This window comes from Lissotriton vulgaris, chromosome 5 (genome assembly GCF_964263255.1).
Source record: "Lissotriton vulgaris chromosome 5, aLisVul1.2, whole genome shotgun sequence".
Classification (NCBI taxonomy): Eukaryota; Metazoa; Chordata; class Amphibia; order Caudata; family Salamandridae; genus Lissotriton; species Lissotriton vulgaris.
In genome coordinates this window covers 358,788,759-358,813,695 of record NC_141693.1, presented here as the reverse complement: position 1 = coordinate 358,813,695, position 24,937 = coordinate 358,788,759, and the positions used below count along the sequence as shown (strand labels likewise).

The following is a 24,937-nucleotide window of genomic DNA, read 5'->3' as shown; positions in this document are numbered from 1 at the left end:
GTCCCACGAAGGATGATGCTGTCGGCGTCGCTGGGCCCAGGATGGGGCAACAAGCCTTGGCAGATCTCAGGGCCACGTGGTGGGCCTAAGATGGCGTCTTGAGTGGACCAGGAGGGTCCTGGGTGCTTCTCGCAAAGATGGAAGCAAGGGCCAGTCTGGAGCAACCAGACCGGCAGTGATGATTCTCGGATGTCGTCACAGAAGGGCACAAGCCAGCGGCTAGTGACCAGACAACGTGCTGAGCAGCGAGCAGAAGGGCCCCACGCAGATCGTGGAGATGCTGGGAGACTGCACTTCGGTGCTGGAGCGGCTCAGGGTCGGGGCTTCTCGGACCCCAGAGCACTCACCAGAGAGTTACCTCGATGGTCGTGCTGGTTTTAAGAGCGTGCAGGTTCTGATGATGGCCGGTCCCTCGAGGTCTCGTCGCACCCACAGATCACAGCTGAGCTGATGACGTGGGTAGAGGTCAGAGGTGCCAGGGAAGCCGGTTCTCGTCGAGCTGGGCCGTCGGATTCCTTGAGGAAGGACTTACAGCAAACCGCAGAGTTCTTAGTTGGTGCCTGCTGATGCAGGGTGACTACTCCTTAGTCACAAGGGAGAAATCTTGAGAAGAGTCTTGAATGTCCTTTCGTAGAAAGTAGTTCTTGAAACAAAGATGATCTAATTTGGAAGGGTCCCCACTCCGGTCTTTATTCTAAAGAAAGGGGTGGGTACATGACTAGGTCCTGCCCTAAGGGTGGGACCAGGAAGGGGGTAGTTACACCCCTCTCCCCTGCCGGACTTTCCCCAGGCCAGGGCTGTCGCCCCTGGAACTGGTTCTAACCGGCAGATGCGTAGTGAGCACCGGGGTGCCACTCCGCAGTCACCTTCTCGCCAAAGCCCTACCTACCCAGAATACACAAACCCTGTCTGGGACGGTGCGAACACCGCCCTCGACAGGAAACCCTTTGTCCAAGTGCTCCTCGCTGGAAGGACTCCCAGCAGCAGGAGGTCAGACTCGTGTCTGTGGTGGCAGCATCCATTTTGTGGAGCTGAGGCTTCAGTTAACTTTAACCGGGGTTCACAGTTACGTACATGTCGTGTCCCTCTAGAAGGGTGGAATGCTAACCTCGTCGCCAGCATTGGTGAGAGGGCAGCACCCCGATTCGTATGACACCTTACTCGACATGCCTTGATAACGCGACACCGGAGTTACCGATATGGTACGCGTTATCATGGAACAGCTATTGGGTCTTGATTCCGCAAGCTGCAACCGGGCTCGGCTCGGGCCTGAACCTAGCTCACACGAGCCCACGCACTCTGCCTTCAGGATCGTTAAGGCCTGCCATAGGAGTGACTGATAGGAACTCGGGTGTCCATTGTATGGTTAGATATAGAGCTACTATACCTAAAGCGAAGGGTGGTTACCCGTCTTCGCCCCAGCTGTCGTGCAGCCAGTTGTGTCAAATTTAGGAGGCCAGCCAGGGGTGGCATAATACATGCTTCAGCCCCTGGCGGCCCTGGGTACACCTATGCCCTGCGTTACGGGGTCTGATAAGGTGGCCCAGTACCAATTGGTAAATGCACCTAGGGTACATATCGTAATTTAGAAAGAGAACAGCCAGGCTGTGGGTCTGATTAGCAGGCCCACAGCCAGAGAAAGTCGTAAACCAGTGAAACAAAAGCAAAAAATCTGGGTGATCATAGGATTGCAGACCCTACTCTCCTACAATAACTATCACATAACTCATAACTCTGATCCCTGTGCAAAGACCTATTTGCATAGAAATCCGAATTTAGCCCTTAGCACAGAATGAGGGCCATACATACTATGTTCATGGGAGAAGGTACATGGCTCTGCAAAGTTTGAGAAAAGGCAACAAGACTAATTTTAATGCCTTGCCACCCCAAAAGAGAAGCTACCAGCGACAACTCACCGTTTCTCACCGTGGGTAGGATATTTAAATATTTATTGGTGTGTTTTTAATCCAGCCGAGCACATTCTATCTCAGGGGCATACACAAACGACTCTGATGCACACATATTGCAGTACTAATTTGTCCACAGCACACCTCTACTGCTACTATTGTGATATCCTAACACTGACAGTCAACCTATGACGGGAGGAGTGTTTTAACAGCTGCAAAGCCTTCTTTCAAAGATACACCATTGGAAATTCTCCACGTCACCATCTCCCACAGGCATGCAAGCATGACAACATTGCATTCCTTTGCTTTGGTGTTGTCCATATTTTGGTAACTCTGTATTTCCTTCACACACTTGCCCACAGTAACAACTGGCACGTACTAGGATGCAGTGCAGTTGCCAGAGCTGCTGACTCGGGGGCTGGGGATCCGGGTTTGAGTCTCGGCATCGGCGCAACATCATGTGATTCTGGTCGAATTTCTTAATCTCCCCGGGCCCATGGACAGCACCTGGATACTCTCACGGGTGATAAGCCGCGCTGTATAAATCTACAAACTTTAACTTTGTATGTGACCGTCCTTCTGTGCGTTCTGTAGAGAGGCCAAGAATTGTATGTTGATAGTCTGAACTCTTTTATGACGCACTCATGGGCACTGTAAGAAATCGCACTGCCTACCTCCTCAGCCACAGACGTCTCAGGTGTGCCCTGCCCACAACCTGAACTCACGCAAACACCTGGCGGGACTCAGTTCATGGTATGAATGAATGAATGAATGAAATTAAATGAATGAATGAATGAAATGAAAACGGATTTATAGAGCGCATGGCTACCCATAGGCGTCCCAGCGCTAAAAGTCAGGATTACCAGGAGAAAGTGGAAAATCAAGAAGCCCTCGGAAAAAGAAACGTTTTTAGAGTCCCACGAAATTTCTGAAGGCTGGGTTCAGTGCGAATCTTGAGGGGGAGGGAGTTCCAGAGTGTTGCGGCGTTGACGGCAAAACGCAATCCGCCTGTTCGAGTCTTCTTTATTCTGGGAACATTGGCAAGATACAGATGATCCGACCTGAGAGCCCTGTTTGCTTTATAGGGGCCTACCAAACTTCTCATGATGGGAGGGCCCTTGCCCTGTAGACATTTGCGCATAATGCACAGGGATTTGAACTGAACTCTCTCCCTTATTGGCAGCCAATGTAGCAAGCTAAGGGCGGGTTTGGCTGAGAGCTTGGATGATGATCCGGTTAGCAATCTAGCTGCTGCATTCTGGACAAGTTGTAATCTTTTTATAGTGGCTTCGGGGGCCCCCAGATATAGGGCGTTACTATAGTCCAGCCTGGACAAGACTAGGCCCTGAATAAGGAGCTTCCTGGAATGGGGAGGTAATAGGGAAAGAATTTTCCGCGCTGTACGGAGTAACCCAAAGCACACACCGGCAGTTTTCTTTGCCTGGGTTTTAAGCGAGAGATCTTGGTCCAGCCAAAGCCCAAGGCTTTTGATTTCACTTTTAGGGGTGGGAATTGTTCCCGTGCACGTGGGCCACATGAGACTGGAGATGGGTGCGGACTTATGTCCCAGGATCATAAGCTCCGTTTTATCCCCATTTAGCTTGAGCAGGGAATCATTCATCCAGCCAAAGATCTCTGATAGGCAGGATCTAAGGTTCTCGGAGCAATGTTCAGATTGTTTGATTGAGACGCCCAATTGTGTGTCGTCTGCATAGGTGACTAATTTAATCCCAAAAGGGGAAACCACATTTTCCAGTGGGGACATATACACAATAAAAAGTGTCGGGCTCAGGGATGAGCCCTGTGGCACACCACACTGGAGAGGGATAGATTTAGAGGGAATGGTGCCTACCGAGACCTGAAAAGTTCTGTTGTTAAGGAAGGATTCCAACCATGCCAAAGCCAAACCCATAACTCCCAAACCCCTGAGGCGCCGGATGAGGACACGATGATCAACCGTATCAAAGGCCGCGCTTAAACCCAGGAGGATCAGCGCTGCTGATCCTCCCAAATCCAGGATCTGCCTTGCCTTCTCAACCACCACAACTAGGGCGTTCTCCATGCCCTGCCCAGGACGGAAGCCTGTCTGAGATCTGCGCAGGAGGTTGCCTGCTTCTAAAAAAGCGGACAGTTGCTGGTTAGCAAATTTCTCCGCGATCTTACTGATCCCTGGCAGAAGCGAGATAGGTCGGTAGTTGGCCATCTCCGATGGATCCAGCTGTGGCTTCTTTAATAGGGCCCTTACTGTGGCCTTTTTTCAGCTGGGTGGGACAGTACCTTGGGAAAAGGAGGAGTTGATTAGGTCAGTGGCTAGTGGGGTAATGGTTGACGCCACTAGTTCCATAACGTGCATTGGTGCGGGATCGCTCGGGGAGCCGCTTTTTATTGCGCCCAACATTGTCTGGAATTCCTCCCTGGTGATTGGGGAGAAGGAATCCAGGACTGGTCCACTCCATGGCATTCTGGGTATGCACTATACAAAAGACCGAAGTTGCATGGAAAAAACTACTTAAAGCAAAACATCTGCAAAAAACACCTCTTAGGCAATGCAAGACGAAGGAAATCGAGTGAACTATAAGCAGAGGCTCCATTGCTGTCATGGACTACCTTAGGACCACAGTCATTGTTGAGGAATTTGTCAGTGTTTTGCCAGTAAAGTTAACAAGTTGAACAAAGAGAAAGGGACCCTTTTGAAAGTTCTATTTTTACTGCTGGGTCTTAGACCAGGCTGAATCCACCCTTTTTGTATGCCCTGGCGTGGGGGCTTGAACAAACACTGGTGAGAAATGAGCAAAATAAAAAGATAAATCACATAAAAAGTGTGAGAAAGAGCACGCACTCTGGGGGGAAGCAAATAAGTGAAGGGGAAACAACACAAGAGAAAGTGCAAGCGAAGGCAGAGAGTAAAAATGAAAGTATGTGAGAAAGGGTTAAAGAGCCCAAATGAGAGGGTGAGAAAGGGTAAAAGAGCGAGGGAGAAATAAAGAGAGGTGCAACACAGTGGCTGAGGGAGGCTTTGACCGACTCAGAATTGAACTAACTTTGATTAGATGGTGCTGCATGTGAAAGTCAGCTTTATGCAGTGCACTGTACATGAGCAGTATACACAGAAGCAAAGAGCTGGTCCTGTTGGGCACGCTGAATAGGGCAGTGGTTCGCATCTTGAAAGCAGCAGCCGGGCACGTGTAAGCAGAAACTGGCAGTCACATGTGTAGTCAGTGGCTCACACATGCAGTACGTACCTGTGCATGGCCATGGCTGCCCCTGAACCAAGGAGACAGGGAGGCACCTAGGGTCTGATCTTTGTTTCATTAAGAAACTGGGCTGCCGGGGTGGGAGCTAGAGGCAAGATGGCCGCTGCGCTGTTGTGCTGAGAGGTCGCATCTTATTCCCTCTCCCACAATGAGTTGACATTTCGTGGAAAAACGCTGTGCTACACGGAGTAATACCTCTAATGGAGTTTGGGCGCTGGTGGCTTGCAGAAGTAACTTTAAAGAAGAAAATATTGCGAGTTGGGCAGGTTTGGGTCCGAGTGAAAGAAGCGCTATTGAGGCTTTTTTCTGGACACTATATGGCTCCTAAAATACCTGTTCGTGCTCCCAACCAGGAGAAGGTGAGCGAGAGGACTAAAAGGCTGACAGATACTTCGGCAACAATGAAGACAGTAACAGCCATTAGCGCAAAATCGGATACCCCAGCAGGAAAGAATACCGGCGCGATTAAAAAAGTATTTCCTCCCCCCCCTCCTCCAGAGAAAGCTAAGAAAGCAGAACTACGAAAACAGAGTTTGATCTCCAAATACAACAATCCAGGAGAGGCGCGCTGCACTAGTAAAAGCAATTCAGCAAAGGGAGATGAGCAGAAGTTACGAGAATCAGGTATGCGGCAGCCTACCATGACGGAGATCTTGACAGTGACAGTGAAACTCCCCGATGCGGTAGCAGCAGAAACGCCAAAATGCGGAGATGCTGTGATGCCGGTCTCCGTTCACGAAGCAGACGCTGACACTCCGGTTGCAGGAAACGTCCTCGAGGACGCAGCGGACGGCGGAGACTCTGTGAGGGCGGTTGCTAGGCAACCGAGAGAGCCGACGCCGAGAGCAAGCCAGATCGTGGAAGCAACGCAGGCAGGCGGCGGTGGACCGGCCGAAGCGGCGCTGGAAAGCAGTGAAGGCGAAGGTAAAGGGGAGCGCGGAGGGGAGGAAATTAATGGCACAAGGAACACGGGAGGCACAACAGGAGATACCACAGCCGATATGCTCGGAGCCCTAATGTTGGTGGAGGAAGAAATAAACGCCTCAAAGAAAAAGCCTGGCTCATGGGGAAGCCATGAAAGTTTAGTGAATGTGAACCTTACAGGAGAGGCAAACAGTAACAAACACCTTCAGGGGGGCGGTGATTGCACTTCTCTAGAAGGGGAAGGCGAATTCTATTCAGTCAACGAAGATTCAGGTTCAACATTATCGTCAGAAACTAGTGCAGAAGAGGACGAACAGGAAGATACTGAATCAGGTATAAGCGCGTCAGAGAAAGAGTCCACAATGAAAAAAAAAAGACATTCTAAACTGGAGAAACGACTTCTCTGGGACTACTCAGCAACCTCACAAGTATACCAGGAGGAGGATGTACATGAAAACACGGCGGAGGGAGCAGCAGCTGCTGGCGGTAACCCCGCACAACGGGACCCTTTTCATACCCTGTTCTTGACTCTTAAACAAATGCAAAGCGAAGCAAGGGCAGAGAGCCGCAGGGCGAGGCAGGCATCAAAGAAAATCCAAAACAGCTTAAGGAAAGTCAATAAACTGTATGATGAACTGGTGGACCGTGTCACAGAGGTTGAGGAGCGCACTGGCAAGCTGGAAGATGATGTTGGGAGATGGCAGTCATTCAAGACAGAGCAAGAAAGAATGGCAGAGGATATGCGTTGGAAGATGGAGGACTTTGAAAATAGGCAGAGGAGGAACAACGTTCGCTTGCTGGGTGTGGAAGAAGGGGCAGAAGGGCAGGACGTCAGGCAATACGTGATAAAGTTGCTGAAGGGTGCCTTTCCAGAATCCCAGTGGCAGTGGGAAACAGAAATTCAGAGGGCACATAGGTTCCCATTTACAGTAAAAAAAGCCGGGGGGGCAGGAGGAGGAGGGAGGGATGGCCAGAAAAACCATCCCAGGGCAATATTGGTGTATATTGGGAACTTCCTGCTCAGAGAGGAGATTTTGAGTAAGGCAAAGCCAGAGAGTAGGAGGACTTTAGAAGGCACCACCTTTTTCGCTAGACCTGACTTCTGCCATTTTACTGTAGAGAGGAGGTGGAAGTTAAGGCAGTTGATCGCACCATTCCAAGCTCTCGGTATGGAAGCATATTTACTTTACCCAGCCAGACTAAAAGTAATCGTGAGAGGGAAAACTTGGATGTTTAACTCAGAGATTAAAGCTGAGCTCTTCTTAGAAGAAATGAGGAGGCAGAAGGGAGGTTAAAAGGTACAGATATTTATATATGGCTATACATGTTTCTGGATAAGAGTGAGGGTGATTTAAGGGGAGCACAGCAAAATTAAGTGAAGTGAGTGGGGGAGGGAAGCGACTTGCACAACAGCAAAGGCGGGCACACATAGGTCAGGTGACCTATTTGCCTGTAAAAGGGAGGGGGGAGGGGGCAGAGCAGGGGTGGAGAGGGAGGGGAGGGGAGGGGGGGGGTGGAACGTCAACATTTTTTCTTTAAGATATGGCACATTGTTATGTATTCAAGAACTTGTGAAAATATGCAGTCTGGTTTGATGATGTTAAATAATGTTTATCTAGTATGGTACCTGTCAAAGTTAGCACAATGGCATGTAGGATAGTATCACTGAATATATGTGGTTTAAATGAGCCTAATAAGAGAATGAGAGTTGCAGCGTATTTGAAATCTTTGCGATTAGATTTGATATGTCTGCAAGAAACCCATATAGAGTCAAGTAGGGCATACCTTTTAGAGCAATTAGGATTTGATTTGTTGGCAAGATCTAGACAAGAGACTAGGACCAGAGGAGTAGCAATCCTGGGTAGACAAAGGGACGTCGTGGTAGGGAAGAAGAAGGAAGACAAATGGGGTAGATGGGCTATCTTAGAAATCTGTTTTAAAGGGCAGAAATTAACGCTAGTTACTATCTATGGATCAACAGAAGATGACCCTGATGTATTTCAGTTTCTTGATGCGGAGTTAGCCCAGTGGAATGAACCCATAGTATGTTGTGGAGATTTTAATATACATGATTTAGAGAGCTCATTTACACAAGAAAATGCGACCTATAGAGGTAGGAAAAGGAAAGTATTTAGGGCTCTGGCAGACATGGTCACACATAATGCTCTGGTAGATCCTTGGGTAAAGCTACATCCTCACCTTGATGGTTGTACTTTCTTTTCTGCCCCTCATAAAGTAATGGTTAGGCTTGACTACTTCCTGATAACGAATTGTTTACTAGTTGAGTCACAGGTGGAGAAGTTACCCAGGGTAATCTCAGACCGTAGTCCGGTGATCCTTACTATTAAAATCAACCAAATACCAAGAATTCCTGCACAATGGACTTTTGAGAGAGGCCTTTTAAAGGATCCTGCATATAGGGAGCATATGGTAGTTTGGATCAAATGGTTTTGGGATATAAATAGGGGGACAGCAGCCCCAGGGGTGGTCTGGGATACATTCAAGGCAGGAGTAAGGGGTGAAACAATTAGTTTTGCAATGGGGAGACAAAAAAGAGAAAGGGAAAGGAGAGAAGAGATAGGACAGAGGTTGTTAAGAGAGGAAGGGAACTTAAGCAGGGCTATAAGACACAATCTACCCTTAGAGGATTGTCTGCTTAAGATCATAGCGCTAAAAGCTGAAGCAGTGGAAGGTCTTGCAAGGCAGGCGGCAGATAACTTCTTAACAAAAAAGGAAAAAAAATATACGAACTTAGTGAGAAGGTGGGGCGGGTGCTGGCAATTAGAACTAGGCAGAGAGCAGCTGAAGCAGGTGTAAAGGAAGTAAGAGACGCGCAGGGGAACATGGTCATGGAGACTAACCTAGTAAGAGAAGTCTTTAGAAAATTCTATGCGGATTTATATACTCCAGAAGATCCAACGAATCTAGAAGAGATTGATAAATATTTGAGGAATATTCCGCCACCAACAATGTCAGTAGAAGACAGGGAGATATTAGATGGACCATTGCAGCTTGAAGAGTTAGAGGAAGCTCTTGGAAGTTTACCGGCAGGGAAAGCGGCAGGGCCGGATCAGATTCCACTTGAATTTTATCAAATATTCAAAAAAGAGCTTTTGGCAGACATGTTCATGATAATGCAGCAAGCACAGGTAGGGGAACCCAGCCCGGAGACGTGGGGAGGGGCTAACATAATAGTTATTTTGAAAAAGGGGAAGCCACCAGAAACACCAGGGTCATATAGGCCAATCACATTAATGAACTCGGACGTTAAAATCTACTCTAAAATATTAGCAAAAAGGCTGGCTGGGATAATCGAGCAGCTTGTAACCCCTATCCAGCATGGATTCATTCCTGGGAAAGGGACCACGCAACATGTAAGGACGGTGATCACGATGTTGGACTCTGCGGATATCCTAGGAGACCCTGTCGCAGCACTATTTCTGGATGCCGAGAAGGCATTCGACAGGGTCTCATGGGATTACCTGTGGCAGGTTATGAGGTGGTGTGGATTGGGGGAACCTTTTATAAAAGCCATACGGGTACTGTATAATGCTCCAACAGCAAGTATAAGAGTGAATGGAGGGCTTTCTGATAAAGTAAAAATTGCTAGGGGGACTAGGCAGGGATGTCCCTCCTCTCCCCTGCTGTTTGCGCTATATTTGGAACCACTATTGTGTAGGCTTGAAGCTAATCAAAAGATACCACCAATGAGGATTAATAACTGTGTGGTGAAGACCTTAGCCTACGCAGACGATGTTGCAATTTTAACGCCTAATCCGACCATAGCTATAAAAGAGGTGGAGTTAGAGGCTCAGAGGTTTGGAAAGATCTCAGGATATAGCCTAAATAGATTAAAAACGCAGATAATCAAAAATAGATATACTGTATGTACTGATGATAGGGTGGTCAACTCAGCAGTGTACTTAGGGGTGCTTTTAACGACAAGTTTGGATAACATAGTAGAGCAGAATTTGGCACCTCTAATTGATAAAGTCAAAAAAGACTTAGAAAGGATGAATAATTTGCACCTTTCCCTTATGGGCTGCACAAATATAATTAAAATGTTAATTTTACCTAAATTTTTATATTTCTTTCGTTCTATTCCTTTAGTATTTGAGGCTAGATGGTTTAATTTGTTAGAGAAGGTACTTAATAGATTTATTTGGGCACACGGGAAAACTAGACGGGCCTATAGATATATGACCCTCCCAAGAGAAAGAGGTGGCTGGTGGGCACCTGATTTTAGGTTATATCAAATGGCGGCAGCACTTCAGTATATGCAGGGGTTAATTGGGGGTGGAGGAAGTGATAGCAGTGTTACGACTATGGCAACAGAAGTTTACTCTATAGTATTAGGGGCAGAGGCAGAAAATAATTTTTTAAATAGAATTGAGTTTGGTTACCACAAACGGACTAGATTTAAGACTGTAGTGGCAGCAGGTAGGGTATGGATTGCATTCCTAAAAAAAATGGGGCTGGGAAGATATAACAGATATATCAGGCTCTATAAGAACAGATCTTTCCCGGCGGAAGTATTTGCAGATTCGATAATGTTGAGTTGGTACCAAAAAGGAATAGGGCAGATTGGGGACTTAATGGATGGGGAGGCGTTAGTTCAGTTTACAGATCTTATCCTCAAGTATGGGATTGAGAGGAAGGACTTTTTCAAATACCTACAGGTAAGGAGCTTCCTCTGTCGTAAGCAAGGTGGTAGTGCGGGATTTAGTACTAATGAAGTATTGGAGAAAATAAAAATGGGGAGGGACTGCACAATTAGATCTTTTTATGCATGTCTAGCAAAAAGTAAAATTGATGATTTAGAGAAAGTTAGCAACAAATGGATTGAAAAATTGGGTGGGGAGACTGGAAATTTTCAAGAATCCCTGGACATGGGGTGTAATGTTCTGTGCTCAGGTCCCATGCAATCGCAGCATTATAAGTCTCTATTCTCGTTGTACCATACTCCCGCCAGGATAGCTAAATGGGGAGGCACCACTGGCACCACCTGTCCACGTTGTAATGCAGGGGATGCAGATATTATCCATATGTTTGCTACCTGCCCTCAGCTCTATTCCCTGATTAAAAATATGGAAGATTTTCTTAGTAATACTCTTGACATACGAACCAAATTGACACCTATGATGATACTGTTTGGGAGAGATAATCAAGTTGGTTCTGATCAGAAGGAATTCATGTTTATAGCTACCGCAGTTATGAGATTAACAATAGCAAGAGTTTGGCTAGACAAGGTACCCCCAGGAATGCATGTATGGCTGGCAAATTTACTAGCTAGTTATAACCTTGAGAAAGCTATTTATGCACGCAAGGGGAAAAGGGGTAGGAGACTTGGGCTCAAAATCTGGGAACCAATAGCCAAATGGAAAGAAAGGATGGCAATATAAGATATTGTAACAGAATATGAAATTTTGAACTGTAAATTATATGGCAGGATATCTCTATATCGCTTATATTGTTTATACTGTTTAAAACTTCAAACCAGCGAAATTTGAAATTTTTGATGTATAAAATATACAACTGTATGATGTGAAATACAATGTGCATATTAAGAAAAAGGAAAAATAAAAATTATTAAAAAAAAAAAAAAAAAGAAACTGGGCTGCCGGAGTGCAGTGGAGAAGAATATGGTGGTACACATCAGGACATTCAGGCCTACATTTACAGAAGCTTTCACACAATTCATTGCAGCAAGGGAATCTGCAGCGTTGTGTGGAAGGGAGAGAGGAGAAATACGCCATATTTATAAAGATATAGTGAACTTCTGCACTCTTCTTGCACTGGCGTACTTGTGGCATCCTAGTGCCAATGCAGACACCTTTGAGCCCCGAGGTGACTTGCAATACCCTTATCATGTATGGCAAGGGGTACTTTATTCCCTATAATACATGGTCACACCATCACTTTAGCTGGGTGTGTAGCTCTTTCATATGAAGGAGGGAGCAACATGAAGAATACAAATAGAATATCCACTGCAAAATTAAACACATTAAAAAGCTGTTTGATATTAGTTGAGAAAATATTTTAGAATCAGTCAGTTAAAAAAAAAATGCGCAGCAACTTGGCATGTGTAGAAACATGCAGAAAGATTTTAGCTTTACTATAATTACCCATGGAGTGAACAGAATAAACATGCTGCCATAAATATCTCCTTTCTGTTTATTACTAGCTAGAAAAACACAGCAGAAGAAAGAAAAGACACATTTCTTTTGTGTTCTTTAAACAGCTGCTTTAATTATGCTCTGTGAGCTGATATGCCTTTCCCCTTGGCTGCCAGCTTAGGCAGCAGAAGTGAGGTCAGAACTCAACTGTAATAAGTTATTACAGTTGAGCGACTATGTTATTTCTTTATAATAGATGACTGGTGCGTCACAAGCCAAATGTTATAAATAAATTAGAGATGGGTTTTTATTAAGGCTCCCTGTTTTCCATTTTTACGGATTTTTACAGATGAATACAGACAGAAAGCAATGTGTTTTCTGTCTGCATTTATTCTAAAAAGTGGATAAATACAGAATATTGTGCTTCTTTTAAGTGACTCTCCGTGTTTCTTTCATGAATTTTAGGCTAGCAGCTGAGCAGATGAACAGCATGGGAAATTAAAAAATAGGATGAAATTTCTTTAAATGACTGAGTCTGTCAACATACATTTGTGGTATAATGCTAGTATTTAGTAGTGGATGTATTGTTATGTAATATTTGGCAGCTTAAATAGCTAAAACACGACCGACATCAAAGAATGATTGCGCGTCTATGAGATAAATAGATATGGAAATGTACAGTTTTACAACTTCATTTATACGCAAAATACAAAATAAATATGGATAAATACAGAAAAAAAGGCCACAAATTAAATATGGATAAATGCACATGAAATGGCCAGAAAATAAATACCATAAAACCAGGAGCCCTAGTTTTTATACAGGGATTGTAGAATCTCATGTATTACACTTAAATAATGGGACATTTCTCTTGGGGAACCTTTCACAGTGCACACTACTGTAAATTAAGATAGACAATGTCCAGGTCTCCATGTAAGTGGGAACCGGTAGTCACATAACTCCAGTTCTTCCTCTTATGACCCATCTTTGCATTATGTATCCCTGTGTAGCAGTTTAAAGGCGTTCATAAATATGCCTGTCTAAATCTTTCACTTCAAGACCCTAAATGTTTCACTGAGCCACATCTGGCAATATTTTAATATCCATGGCCTCTACCTTCTAACTAGCAGGTGTACTCAGGAGCTCCGTGCTCCTTTGTCCTACCCCTTCTGCGACTCTGCAACATCCTTCTTATTTTGCAGCTGCTCATTACCTTCCTAGCCTTTCCTATGGGCGCTGCTGCAATCCCCTCGCCAAATTTTACCACATCTTCTCGGTTGACTCTTTATTCTAGTTCGGAGTTCTCTTGCCTTTTTTCTTTCTTCTAGGTATTTGTCCCATGAATCCAAATAAACATTTTGAGACTCTGTGAGACCATTAGCAGGCTCGTTCTCATCAAAGTCTCCTGAGCTACATCTCTCCACATATTTCTCCCAGTAAATTACCCATCACTGTCTTCCCATGCTTTTCTCTGAGACTCCCCAACCTCTGTTCTGGTGTTTCCTAACTAGGGTTCGGACTGGCCGTAGCGGGCATCAGGCGTTTCCCCGGGAGGCTGGAAGGGTGGAGGCTGATTTTGCAGCGGTGGGGACTGTTTTTGCTACTGGAGGCCGGTTTTCCAGCGGTGTTGGTATATTGGCCCCCCGTTACAAAAGCAGCAAGAGGGCTGGTCCGTCAAAATTTCCAGGGCTGCTTTGAGTATCCAGTCCGGCCCTGTTCCTAACTCTTCTATACAATCATTTGCACATCTCATCAGCTCGTTCCGAGACTCCCCGTTACCACCTCACTACTGGCCCTCTGGCAGACTTTCCGAATATCCTTAATAATCCTGCGATAAAAGAAACAAACAACCCAATATGCCAATTAAGAACGTGGGTTTCATATATAAATGAAAAACAGTGGTTCACTGTGGACTAATTGCATAAAACATTATCATTTTGAAGGCAAATAAATTGCTAAACATAACCAATACAGTCACCAACCAAGAAGTTAGCCCTTACAATCAGAGACGTTTTAATAAGCTTTTATAGGATATGTAATGAAAACACATTGATACATAGTGCTCAATATAAAATGTAAACAACTAAGATAAAAGTAATGGAGTTGGGTATATACAGTTTACCATCCACAACTCAATCGGGCATTTAATGAAGTCTGTTTGCGGTTGTTTCATTGAAGTGTTGACCATGTCAGTAACTTAAAAAGGTCTTTATTTGGACATTTTCGGGACACCTGAAAAAGCCCAAGCATTAACGGGCATATTAGTGCCCCAGTAGAGCTGTTTTATGGGGATTATACCAGCTATGAGGTACCCATCATTAAATGAATAATAAATTAAATTAAATATATCTCACCGAAGTACAGATGTGAGCAACCCGATTGCAATGAAAACACTTATGGGGACTCGCTCACAACCAGACTGAACGCTACGCCAGGCAGTACACCATTACTGTCTGGCGGGAGAAGGCTTCTGACATGTGCAGCAATAGACACACCTTAAAAGAAAATCCTTTTAATTATCTTGTCCCTGTTGAAGAACTCATGACTCAATGCAATTCTACATGCAAAATATCATACGACAAAAACATTGCATCCATCACATTGACTACCACAATGTTGTCAAGTAAGTAGATGTAGAGTTAAGAATATGAAATACGTCTTTACATTGATATTGTATTGGTGTGTGATATCGTGGATGTGATATTTTGGTAGCTCAATATTGTTGACCTTGATATAGTGACATATAAACCCATCAAAATGGCCCCCAAGATCTGTAAGCAGCAGGCTTCAAGGCAGCTCTGGAGTGCAGTTTACCTAAAGTGTTCCCTCCACGACAGAGAAGACAAAGCTGCAATGGCTGCAAAATTGACCCAGCTCCCCTATATGTTTTTATCATGATGTACATGAATCCAAATTTGATCTAGAATGTAAACCCAAAGATAAACACACTGTTGTCTATAAATGTGTAATACGAGACCACAATAGTTGTGCCTTACAACTGATTAAAGCAATTGGTTGGACACCAATTTCATTGAGTATAATGAAACGTAGTTTTGTCGCCTCATAGCTTCTGTGATCCTCTTGCTCCATTGGCCCTCTTCCTTTGGTTTGGAGTGGACCTTCCACTTCCTCCCCATGGGGCTTCTCTTTCCCATTTCCAGTCTGTACTCTGCTTCTCTACATTCCTCTTTCCCATTTCTACCCTATTAGACCTCTCTTTTAGCACATGGAGACCCCTTTATCTGATGATGGTAGTCCAACGGATACTGCCCTTCTACGTCTATGCAAAACAAATAGTTGATGGACGGAATGTTGGACAATGCAAACATTCACCCCCAGTCACATGGATCTGGGTTTATTCCATCATTATTTTGCTCTCCACACCACCCCAGTTTGGACCCAGCCAAAAGCAAATCAGTCTTGACCTTGTTCCTTGTGGGAACAGTCCAGCCCGAACTGCTAAGCCAGGTCCTCCCTGAACCAGAAACAAGCATCTTGAAACCGGTTTCAGTGCATCACCCTTCATCAGCCAGGCTAGCTTGAATCCAGTGGTGTAGTGAGCACGTGACCTACGTCTGGGCACACCCTTCCCACTTAGGGTGACTTTTGCAAAAGAAACAATTGATGGACGGAATGTTGGACGATGCAAACATTCACCCCAAATCACAAGGATCTGGGTTTAATCTATCATTCTTTTGCTCACCACACCACCCCAGTTTGGACCTAGCTATATGCAAATCCTTCTTGACCCTGTTCCTTGTGGTAATAGTCCAGCCCGAACAGTCCATCCCGAACTGCCAAGCCAGGTCCTCCCTTCTACGTCTATTTATACTTACCTGTGTAGCTGGGGTGCATTCATCAGGTCCAGTAAACCTGCCATTCCGCCACTACCTCAGTCTGATGAAGTCCCTATAAGGCATGCCTTCATTTTGACCACTGATTCCACCAGACAGTGCTACCCGGATAGGGATATGGTTGAGGCTTTCCGTGGATTTGGCATATGTATAGTGTTTGTGTGAGCACTTGAAAGAAAGAAGAACAGGAACTTTTTGTTAAATCTTTGCACTTTGACTAATATGTGACCTGCCCTGTATTTGTCTAATAGACCAGGAGCAAGGCATCTAGATAATGTAATGTAAATCTAGGAAGAAGAGCCTCTGTAGAACCCTTAAGGCGTGGAACCAATAGGAAGCTAGCAAGCATTGAGATGGGAGACTTTTTAACACCTTGGCTGCTAGAGGTTTTCCCCTCCTGTGCTGCATATGCATGATCCCCATTGTTCATGACAAGCTCAGCTCGTCATAAGCACGACCAGTGTACTGCATGACGAGCTGAGCTCGTCATGAGCAGCGAAGGGGTTAAATAATATCTTTGTCGGCATTTAATTAATACTGCCAGTGTTACTATGCAGAAGAAAGTACACATATATTTTTTTTTAGAAAAATAGATCTCTGTGATTGTCAGAATGACGCAAAGGAAACGGTATCACACACATGCTTACCTGCTCTAAAACATGCAAGTTAAGAAGGAGAGGATTGGTTTGTGAGTTATGACTGCTTAATGTTGGCTGCATGAACAGCCTCTGATTGGTTGTTTTGGAAAATTACATACAGATTTATGGACTAGTAATAGTGAGTAATGATGATGCTTTGGACTGAGGGATTCTGAGCAACATCAAATAGAAAACAAGAGCAAAACCATGCATCTATATCACCCTCTACATTTACTTCTCACGCCAAATTAACATAAAATATACTTGGCATTTTGACACCCACACCCAACACCCTCTACATTTACCTTCCGCCCACCACCCAAACAAAAAATACTTGACTCCCTGAAACACACCTCACCATTCTCTGTTTCATCCTCCACACACTGCCTAAAGCAATCTCTCCTCTTCACACTGAAAGCAGAGAGTCTGTACTTTAGTGATAGCTATGCAGGAGCTGCTGGTCAGCACAGAATATTTATCCCTGTAAGTGCTGGTCTGCAGAGACTCTTGACAGGAAAATGTGGATGTTGGTGCAGACCGCCTGCTGTCCGCATTCTCCTACCCACCTTGGGTCTGTGGCAACCCCAGAGAGGCCGCGGAAGGCAAATGAGCCAGCAAGACACCAAAACACGGATGTATGACGGTACAACGCGTACCGTCACAACGCATCCCTCTACACCGCATCCCTTACAACGTAAGTCGTTACCACAACTTTCGCTGGGGGCGCGGATTTCGAATAGTATAATTTACTATTCTAACACCAGTCCCCGTGGACCCTAGGGAAGGTGTTGGGATAGTAAATTTACTATTTTTAATCCTTTAGCGCCCTCCAGCGCAAGTCGTGGTAACGACTTGCGTTGTAACGGCCGCGTGGTAAAGGTACCGCGTGGTAAAAACTTCGTGGTAAAGGATGTTTACCCCAAAACACTGCCTTGATTTGGTCTCTGGAGACAAGAGGAAGGCGGAAGAGTACAGGGTAAGTGAGAGCTTCACTGGTGACAACACAACAGTGGGAAACAACTTATTTCGATCTAGTGATTCATGCTAATGATTTCCAGTGCAAACCCTAAATGACAATAACATATTTTACATTTTTAGAATGCCTTGGTCTTGGTCTTTTACTATTAAGCTAAAATGGCATCAATGTATCTTGCATGGTATCATATATCTGGTCTACTTGGTTAGTTACCTGAAAATTACAGTACGAGAAGATATTGCTATAACGAAATCACAGTGGTATAAAGTAAAAAAAAAATTGTGAAGAGACTTTTAGTCTTTTCATTGAAATTGTAATGTTCTTAATCGCCTTTTGATGACTTTTTAATTACTTATACTAATTTGTTTATTCATATTCTTTTTTAGTTTTCTTTCTAACATATGTATCCTTATGTTTTTTTGGTCAAAACAACGATGCATACATATTGCTATTGGGTGTTTTGTAAACTAAATGTAAATCCCTTATTTTTTCTATTTACTTGGAAATGTCAATTCCTCTTTCGCACCCCGACCAAGTTTATATTTTAAAGATGTCATCTGTTTTAACGAATGCGAAATAAAAGCATGCATGTGGATTAAGAAAATGAACACTATAGTAATTCAGGCAACTATATAGAAGTTTTTTTTTTATGTATAATGTCTTTTGTCATTTTGTCTTCCACGCTGAAATACCCTGCAAGTGTATGACCAACCCTATCCACCTACGTGCTTGTCAATGAACAAGTCAACATAAGTCAACATTTTTTCAAAAACAAGTGCGCAAATATTTTAAATTCAGTGTATGTTTGAATGGATACATACGTTTTACTTACATTGGAATAATCCAATCAAGAATCTGAACACATTTCTCTTCATAACTCTCTAATCAACATTTTCTCACGTTTTCCAAAACGTTAAGGCAATTGCCATCACTCCAAGGTAGAATTCCTTTTTGTACAATTGTTGCTCAGCTCTAGAACATGAATATTTTAAAGATCTAGCTTTGCTCATGGGATGAGCCAACACCTAGTAGGCAGAACCTGGTAAGTATGGTTCCGTTAAAAAAGGGAACACAATCTTTATGTGTTTGGCAATCAACCGGACCTGAACAATTGTGTAATCCTTTTCCTTGCATTTTTACAACTGACATATTGCTGCAGAATACTGTATTTGCATTCTGAGCAGCCTTAGGGATTTTATTTACAGGCTGCAGGTGTATCTTATTTTTCAGATTTTAACAGATAATTTATTTTGTAGCATTTTACCATAAAGGTCAACAGATTCCAGCTTTCGAAAAACACCCATGTGCTTTGTACACATTATTGATACAGCAAAGTAACAATACATTCTCGGCATGCTTTAATATCTTGAAATCTCCTTCTTTTTGTTTTTTCTAGTCTAATTTATGCTGCTTCTTTTTCACTTTCTCACCTGCTTTCTCTTTTCTGATTTCTTCCTTATGCCCTTCCTCCTTTTTCCTTCAATTCTTTCTACTAAAAGTTCTTTCTTTAACCCCAACTTCTTTTGCTTCAGGTCCTGCATCCTTCACTTCTATTGGTAGTTCTTTTTTTCTTTGGTTACTTGTATTCTTTATTACTGTGCTTTCTTTTTAGGTCGAGCCAATTAAACAGTGTATTTGCTATCCATTGCAAGACTATTGTGAATTTACAGTGGGATTATAGCCCACCCATTGCTTACCATTGTTTGGATTCATTGCCACTCACATTTCCTTGCTTCTTATTGGTTATCTTGTATGGGCCTTACTTTGTCTTCTTTTGCTTGTCCCACTCCTGTAGCATGACAAAATACTTGCCTCCTTCCGCTGCTCACTTTTGGAGCACTATATTTGTATTTGTAATTAAGCACTACACAAGACTTCATGCACTTTTCAGTCGTCTTCCTAGTGGACTTTTCTTCTCCCCTCCATACTGCTCACTTTCACCCTTGTGCTTCTGTCTCCCACCTGCACTCATGTTGCTCTTTCTCCCTGGTATATTCCGGCCACACTTTCCTGCATGTTTCTTTCATTCGTGTGCCTCTATGTGCCCACACGCTGTCCGCTATATTGCTCTTGTTCATCTGAGTGCTTCTGTGTTCCCATGCTCTCCTTAATGTTGCTCTCTTGAGTCTGTGTGCTTCTGTGCTCCTCTTATCCTCCATGTTGTTCTTGTTTGTCTATGTGCTTTTACCCTCATTGTCAACATCAGGGGCATCGTGAACTTTACCTTCTACAGCGGGGGAGGAATTGTTTAAGGGCCTCTTCTATCTTCAATTCGCAGGCAAAAGCTCACAATTAAAGCTAAAGAAAGATAGGTCAACAGAAAAGAGAACAAAGGATGTAATGTTAAAAGAACAGATAGGTTAAAGGGTAAATGGATGAAAGGATGCATGGGTGGGTAAAAGGATGGATGAAAGGGTGGATTGTGAAAGGATCACCTCCCCCAGCCCTAACGACTTGTCACGGGGGCAGCGGAGCAGCTGGAGCACTCTCATATGTGCAGGTAGCTGCCAGGATTGACCCGGCGAAGGAGCTCAGGCCCCCTGCCCTTTTTGGCTGGAACTGGTGGCTGCCGCCGCCATCTTGTCTGTGGTGATCCTGGATAACCCAGTGCTGTGTGTGGCTGCTCTGCCTTGCGGAGTCCATGCCCTGAGGGGAGCGAGGGGCCCAGTGTGGGTCTCCCAGTGCCTGGGACGCAGCTGAACTGCAGGGCACTACAACATCCTGGACTGCCACGACTTCCGTCCTGCCCCACCCCCCCCCCCACCCCCCGGAGCTGATGTGATGCTGAGAGCGGCTTCTACGATCTCCTGAGGCGGCGGCCCCCTCCTGCATCGGTTGGAGGGACTGAGAGAAGATGTTTAGGGGCACCTGGTGAATTAGGGCACTTAGAGGAATTAACAGTTCCTTTGCAGTGACCTGACCTGGGAGTGGCGGCCCCCAGCCTGGTGGATCTGCGGACCGGTGTGAGCTTTTGTCCCTCTTCTCCCAGCCCACGCTGCTCTCTTACAGGACGTCTGCGGCACCAAAGCACAGTGCAGGTGAGGTGTAGGGGTGGGGGCACCCCTTGCGGAGTTGACTCCCTGTGTATCCTCCCCTGACCCCTGCACTTTGCTGGCTATACGCACCCCAATGCATTGAGCCTGCCTGAGGTCTACTCCAGCGGACTGCCCCTTGTGCGACTGGGAGTTCGACTGACCCCGACGGGAAGGGGCCTCCAGTAGCTGACCCCCCTGTCTCTGGTGGTTCCTCTGCGCGCCCTGGCCTCCTGGGACCCTCGGTGAGGGTGGATGGGATCTGGCCTGAGGGGGCTTGCTCGCTAGCGTCCACTGAGCAGGGGGCGATACTCTCTGCACCCTCTACATCCATGGAGACCGGCGTGGGCCAGCTGAGAGCGGTCTCTACACCCCTCCTCATCAAGTGTACCTAGCATGGCAAGTGCAGCGAAGAAGAAGGCGGATATCTCCTTCCAGAACTTTAAGTGCTCCATATTCAAATGATTTGGCGCCTGCCACCCTCGTACGATGACAACTCCTGAGGCCCATCCACGCCAAGTTGAGAGATGAATACATCTGCTATCGCTGGTCGTTCCCCTTCGGCTTGGCCTTTGAACACAAGAGTAAAATGACCAAAGAGGCAGCAATGGAGATAAGGTGAATGAGGGGTGGTGGTTTTGACCACTACCTAATCAACACACAATGACAATCTCTGAGCATATGCCTGATCCCCATCCTGACAGCGGAGTCAGAGCACTATGTCTGATGCCCGGTGAAGCTGCTCTGTTCAGCTATTGAGAATATCGGCCTTGGTTCATCCCCTGACCGTCACCTACCCAGCCGGACTTTGGGCACAGTTTTTCTCCCCATCTCCCTGTCTTGCCCACCCCCCATCATATTTCTGTGACTCTGCTTTTTCCTTGTCTCCTGTCTATCTGTTCCTATTCAGCATTCTTTCGTTCTTTGTCTACTTCCTTGCTCCTATCCCCTCTCACCTGAATCTTTCCCCTTGCCCGCTTCACCGTCTAGCCCCCTGTCCTTTTGTGCCCTTTGACTAAGCACTCCTTCTCCCCTTTTTGGGGAAAGATCCAAGTTTTATACGCTGGAGTCTCAGCATACCCGCTGAGAGAGTCCACAGCGCCAAGGAAGCCACTCACAATTGAGGTATGGTATGGCACCCCTTGTCAAAGCACTCCCTCTCCCCTTTTTGGGGAAGGATCCAGTAAATAGGCCTTGGAGTCTCAGAGACCCCTCTGAGAGAGTCCACTGCGCTTAGGGAGCCTCTCTCAACAGAGATGGGGAAATGATACCACTCCCCCTGGGATCACAGCTTCTGGACTTTGGGCACAGCTTTGACTCGCCTACATGTTTGTGTCCCTGTCACCCTCCGGTGTCTCTAACCCTCCCCTCCTCCACTCTCTGTCTACTTCCCCTACTCTTACCCCCCCACTCCCCAGAAAATCTCCCCTTGCCAGCTCGCACAGAAATTGACAATCTCTGGTGGCTCAAGGTCCTCTAGGGGTGCAGATAACCTACTACTGAAACCTCAAAGATTAAAAAAAAAAAAACATATAAACGATCCTTCTCTGGGATGGCGCCTAGGATTTGGAATACTCTTCCCCCTGAAACCAGACTGAATCCCTGTACCGTATCCTTCAAAAAGGAAGTAAAAGCAATTCTCATGGCAAAATTTACTTGACCACGATACCCTGCCCTGAACCTTTTCCAACCGAGAAGCGCCTGTTTTGTTCTTCGACGACTTTTCTGTGTTTTTGTACTATGATCCCATGCTTTGGTACTTTACGACTTTTCGTGTGTATTCTTATATTTATCCCATACTTGATCTTTCCCCCAAACTACTGCATTTATAATGTGTCATGTTATTCATTTAGTATAATCAACTTTATCATTGTAAAGCGCTCTGATATCCGCAAGGATCTTGTTCGCACTCTATAAAACCTTCAACATAAATAAATAACTAAACCTTACTTGTAACTAAAATTGCCATGCTCTAATAACTGTGTAACCTTTTGTAAAGCTGTAACCTGCAATTTATTGTCTGATACCCATGTAACGCACTCTGATGCCTCCGGGTCTAGCCAGAACTATATAAAACCTTTAAAATAAATAAATAAAATAAATAAATAAATGGGTGAGAGGGTGGGTGGGTGGGTGAGAGGGTGGGTGGGTGGGTGAAAGGATACATGGGTGCGTGAAAGGATCAGTGAGTGATGAAAGGATGCATGGGTTTGTGAAAAGATGAAAGGGTGAAAGGATGCGTTGTTGGGTGAAAACATAGATGAGTGAAAGGAAGCATGGGTGGGTAAAAGGATGGGTGAATGGATGCATGAGTGAGCAAAAAGATGGGTGAAAATAAGGGTGAGTAGGTGAAAGATTGTTTGAGTGGGTGAAAGGGTCAATGGGTAAAAGGATGCATCGTTGACTAAAAAGATGCCTGGGTGGGTGAATGAATGAAAGGATGCATGGATGGGTGAAAGAATGAGTGAATGTCTGGTTGAAAGGATGGACTGGTGAAAGGAAGGATGAAAAGATAGATGGATGTATTACCTACTAGCATAGACCGGGGATTGGCATTGCCAAACTTTCTTGGCTCTGCCCCCACTCCTAAGACAAAGATCAAAGGCTTAGGTATGTGGCTGGACAAATCCCTCAAACTCAATAATCAAGCAGTACGGCTGGCAGCAACCTGTTATGGCATCCTCAGGATGCTGCGTAAAGTCTTACCTCTGCTCCCTGTCATTGCGAGCAGACTTATGGTCCAGGCTTTGATTCTCTCCCGCCTGGAATATGGAAATTCCCTTTACCTTAAGGCCCCTAAATCTACCACAAGGAAAGTACAGGTGGTACAGAACTGCTCGGACACTGCTCAGTATTCCCAAAAAGCAGTCTGTTAAGTCCACTCTGAACTCCTTACACATCATCGAGAGAATAAAGTTAAAATCTCAGGGCTCACAAGTCACTTTGGGGGAATGGGCCCCCGATTAATAATTCTCTCATCTCTTTCCATCATCCCGGTAAAAATCTTCGCTCCTCCAACCTATTTATGGCCTCAGTTATGAGAATCAAAAGGGAAAGATGTGCAGGCAGTTCCTTTTCTTACAATGCTGCCAAGCTATGGAACTCCTTCGCTCTTCATCTTCGTTCAGTGATTCATCTCTCCTTTCAAAAGCTTCTTAAAACCTGGCAGTTCCAAACTTCTGCACCATAAGTCACCTAGCTGTTGTCTTGGCGATACTGCTAGCGATGGGATGCCATTGGGTAGCCATGAGCTCTACACTTGTTTGTAATATTAGTAATAATAATAATAATAATAATAATGGAGGAAATCAGGAAAGACTGCATGATGGATGAAAGAACACATAGATGACATGATGTAAAACACACATAGAAGTGCCTGCAAAATGATGCAGTCAAACACACATTTTTTTTTGTAACTTTCCTTCTGGCTAAGATGCTGTACACCACAAATAAAAACTATTGCCAGAGCTAAAAGATCTCAAAGGCGAGACCTACTGGCTTTGCCAATGCTCGTCTAGTTTTGGCATCTAGTGGACCAGCTCAGCAGGAGGTTCATGTTAGTGTACGGTTAAAGAAAAAGGCATTTGAGCCAGGGAAGGGGCATGCAGAATTTTTATAGTCATCTTACAATCAGGGGCTTAGCTTCAGGGGGGTTTTGGGGTGTTACATCACCCCATATAAATGTATTTTCTGTTAAATAGTTGGGTACCGGTGCTTTCAGTCGAGTATGGTGAGGTGTCCGACCGATTTCACCACAAATATATACATAAACATAGACAAACACACACACACTCTCTTCATCTCTGCTCTGAAAGTCTTCAAAAATGTTAGATATTTGACAAAAGTGTGTTTTCTGTTACTTAGTAGTCCTACAAACTGCATTTGTCTCCCCTTTCACTGCCCCTTTAGCTCCTTTCATGCACCCTGGTTGTCGTATAATGCATTTTAACATTACATGCTAGTGTGATTGTTGGAAAATCTGAAGCTCACACTCCTTTAATTTACTGAGCAAGCTATGTCCCTGGTGACCATCCCGGCTCTCTTCCCAACAAGCGCCTTCTTCGAATTATTTTTTAATATAAATAAATACATCGCCATCCACCACAACAGCAATGAATTGCTGTGTCCCCCGGCAGCTCACACCCTCCCCTCACGAAGAGATCTGCCCATAAAGCATAACCAATTCATAAAGAAAGACCCATGGGGAATACTCCAATGTCTGAGCCCTGCATGGCT

At 45.0% G+C, this 24,937-nt stretch overlaps 1 protein-coding gene across 1 annotated transcript in view; it reads right to left on the bottom strand.

Moving 5' to 3' along the window:
* The window catches only part of RAP1GAP (RAP1 GTPase activating protein), an 870,529-nt gene that overhangs the window by 775,457 nt on the left and 70,135 nt on the right, over positions 1-24,937 (bottom strand). The window lies entirely within an intron of this gene.